At 53.5% G+C, this 3,591-nt stretch overlaps 1 protein-coding gene across 1 annotated transcript in view; it reads left to right on the plus strand.

Annotated features, from left to right (window-relative positions):
- ARID5B (AT-rich interaction domain 5B) overlaps positions 1-3,591 on the plus strand; it is a 187,134-nt gene that overhangs the window by 109,660 nt on the left and 73,883 nt on the right. The gene's annotated exons all lie outside the window — the stretch shown is intronic.

The raw sequence follows: 3,591 nt of genomic DNA on the forward strand, positions 1-3,591 counted from the left end.
CAACAATGTAATATTTTCCAGCGACTGTTTATCATGAATTACGTCAGCTTTTAAAATGTGTTTATTCTCTTTAATGCCTTCTCGGTGCATAATTTGCAATGTGTGACAGCTGGGGGGGGGGCGATGAAATAACAACTCGCAGGCCCCCTGCAGGAATAAAGAACAGGGGACAGGGTTGGGTTTGCTCCCCCCCCCTTGTTAATTATTGCACAACTCCTTCCTTTTGCTTTTGCTTTTTTTTTTTCAAAAGACAAAGTGGCAACACAAAACATTGCGGAGGTACTTAAGGCTAAATCTACTTTTACATGGCTCTGCTTTGCTCCTGGCTAGTTCTTAGCGAAAGCACTCATTTGCGGTAAATTTTGCTTTGGGAGATATTATGTCAGGGCTGGTTTAAGAGGACGATTATGTTTCACGTGACCTGCGGTTTACATGTCAGCACTTGAAGTTTCTCCCACTGAAATCCAGCACAATTTTAGCTCGTGCTCCTTTTTTTTTGCAAAGAGACCATTGCGGGCGTACCTGAAATCGCTGGGGGCCAAGAGAATCTTCCAGCTGAAATTCAACCAGAAGAAGGAAAGGAAGGTGAACGCCCTAAGGCAGTGATGGCGAACCTTTTAGAGCCCCGAGTGCCCAAATCGCAACCCAAAACCCACTTAGTTATTGCAAAGTGCCAGGGCCGCATCAGCATTGTGATGCCCTCAGGGGGGCACCTCTGAGCACCGCCTCTGGCACGCAAAAAACGGGGGCACAAAAATGGGCCACCGTGCTGCAAGGCGCAAAAACGGCCGCCACCACACCGCGGGGTGCAGATACAAGGCGCTGCACCACGCAAGAACGGGTCAGGGCTAGTGAGTATCACGTAGGCACTAGCCCTGCCCCATTTGCGGCGCGTGCATGCTCGTGGCCCCGTGCGCGCATGCATGCATGTAAAATGCTTCCCCCTCCCTTTTTTTCCAGTCCACCAATCGACAATGGTTGGTGACCTCTGCTCTACCACCTCTACTCGAGCTTGCTACTCGGCCGCTTCGCCTCCTTTGTGTTGGGCGGGGCTCCTGCTCCGGGCAGTGGTGGCGGCCTGATGGACCTGCTGCTGGCGGCGGTGGCACGTGTGCCAACAGAGAAGGCTCTGATTGCCACCTCTGGCACGTGTGCCAGAGGTTTGCCACCACTGTCCTAAGGCTTAATGGGAGCAGGTCTGCAGACGTGCTTCCCTGGGCCTAGGAACTGATTTACTGGATCTAGGAATCCTCTCTGAGCAATGGGAGCTAATCTGTGCGGTCCTGAGGTGTCCCAGGGGAAATCCCTGGCTCCACAAATTCCCCTTGGCAGTCAACTTCTGAGCTGGCCATCAGCCATTCCTCTCTTCCCCTTGCAATAGTTACAACTGCTAATATTGACTGACCCAGAGGGCTCGGGTTGCTCCCTTCCTCTCTGGCTCCAGTGGCTAATTCTCTGAGGATTTAAAAGGGAAGTGTGACTGGTGTTCCTGCCCTCAAACAGAGGATGCAAAGGTTCGTCAACTACTCTTACCTTGTCTTGCACAACTTTCCCCCATTTGGAGAACAATCCCCTACATCAGTGATGGCGAACCTTTTAGAGACCGAGTGCCCCACAACTATCCCATCTCCACCCTGCCCTGCCTACTCCACCCCCTGCCCCGCCTACCCACAGGGCCACCCACCGCTTCAACGGCCCGCAGCAGCAGATCGCCCAGGCGACCCAGCAGTGCCATGGTCACCACGCCCTCTGCCCGTACCGCACAGCATCATCTGCACGCGACGGGGCGCAAGGGCGGTGTCTTGTCCCTGCTGCCCGGCTGCCATGTCCTTGGCTGCGCTGCTCCACATGGACCTCACCCAGGGGTGAATCTCCTCTGGGGGGGCTGCTGGTGAGGAGGGGGCCGTGGGGGGAGGCGGGGCTGGGGCAACGGCGCGCATGCCCACAGAGAGGGCTCCAAGTGCCACCTCTGGCACGCGTGCCATAGGTTCGCCACCACTGCCCTATATCAGTGATGGCGAACCTTTTAGAGACCGAGTGCCCAAACTGCAACCCAAAACCCACTTACGCATCGGCGAGTGCCGGGTGGGTGTGGCCCATTGGCTGGGTGTGGCCCATTGGGTGGGCGTGGCCAATGGGTGGGCGTGGCTGCGGGGGTAACGACAGACTGGGTGGGACTAAAAAGTTCAGTCAATCAATTCCAACTTTGCAAGATCTTTTTTTTTCCCACAATAAGTTGAAATTGACTGAACTTTTTTTTTTTTTTGCACACGGCGGTGGAGGCCTAAAGCGAAAAGGTTTTATAAAACCCAGCTGAAGGGCCTAGGACTGGGGCGACGGCGCGCGTGCCCACAGAGAGGGCTCCGAGTTCCACCTCCGGCACCCGTGCCATAGGTTCACCATCATTGCCCTATATAATACAAGCATGCATCCAAATCTTATACATTAGTCATTGGAGGCGGGACATTCAGACTCTTAAAAAGTGGATTTTGTGAACGCTTTTGCCATTTCCAGTGCCAAAGGCCTTGGTGAAATCTCTGGATTTGGGGGGTTTGGCCAGCAAGGTAGAAAAGGGTGAAAAGGGTAGCCCAGGGGCAACTTAATCTGATGGGCTTTTTCCTTGCCTTCTTCTCACCTGGGCATAGATCAGCGGTTCTCAACCTATGGGTCGCGACCCCATTTGGGGTTGATCGACCATTTCACGGGGGTCGCCAAGCAAGGCTGTCCGCCATTTTTTTCCCCTTTTCCGGCGGGTGCCTTACCTCGCTTGGGCTGGGCCAGCTGGTGGTCGCCCTGCTCCGTCTCTGCCGCTTGCCAGCTACGCCTCGGCCGGCGCAGGGGGCGGAACCACGCATGCGCGGTGCTCCCGGGCAGGGAAAGTCCTCGACTTATGACCGATTGGGTAGTCCTCGACTTACGACCGGTTTAGTCCTCGACTTATGACCGGTTTAGTCCTCGACTTACGACTGGTTGGGTAGTCCTCGACTTACGACCGGTTAGGGGTCGCAGCATTAAAAAGGTTGAGAACCACTGGCATAGAGGCAGATGGACCCTCTGCTCCCAAGCTGGAAAGCAGATCCTCAGTCCTCACCTCCCAGGGCTCCAATACAGAGCAGGAGTAGCGGCCTGGGATCCGGGTGCCCGTCCCCTCCGTTCCAAACGCTCAGCATATTTTCCAGTGCATGCAGTATTTCTTTGAAGAAGAAAGGAAACACGTAGGGTGTGCCAGCAGAATGGAACAAAGAACAAAAACACAGCTAGTGACTCACTATGAACATTGTTTAATTTTTCTCAACAGGCAATTAGTTAATTACTCTTAGCCAAATTAATTTGCATTTGTCTTTTTTTTAACCTTCCCTCTGTCAGAGCAACGTAAAGGCAGCAAGGCTTTTGATTTCTCACTTTCAAGGTAAACCTCACTCCCTTGCAACTGGCAGATCTAGGTGGGACCGCAAGGGGCATTTTGATCTGGGCTGACAGAAGGAAGCAAATGGATCTCTCCTTAGGAGAAATGACCCCAAATTTGATTCCTAATTTTAACACAAAGAGTGTCTGTCTCGGTGTGTGTTTTATGCGCATGTGCGCGTAGCG

This window comes from Protobothrops mucrosquamatus, unplaced genomic scaffold, assembly GCF_001527695.2.
Source record: "Protobothrops mucrosquamatus isolate PMUCROS unplaced genomic scaffold, P.Mucros_1.0 scaffold1524, whole genome shotgun sequence".
NCBI lineage: Eukaryota > Metazoa > Chordata > Lepidosauria > Squamata > Viperidae > Protobothrops > Protobothrops mucrosquamatus.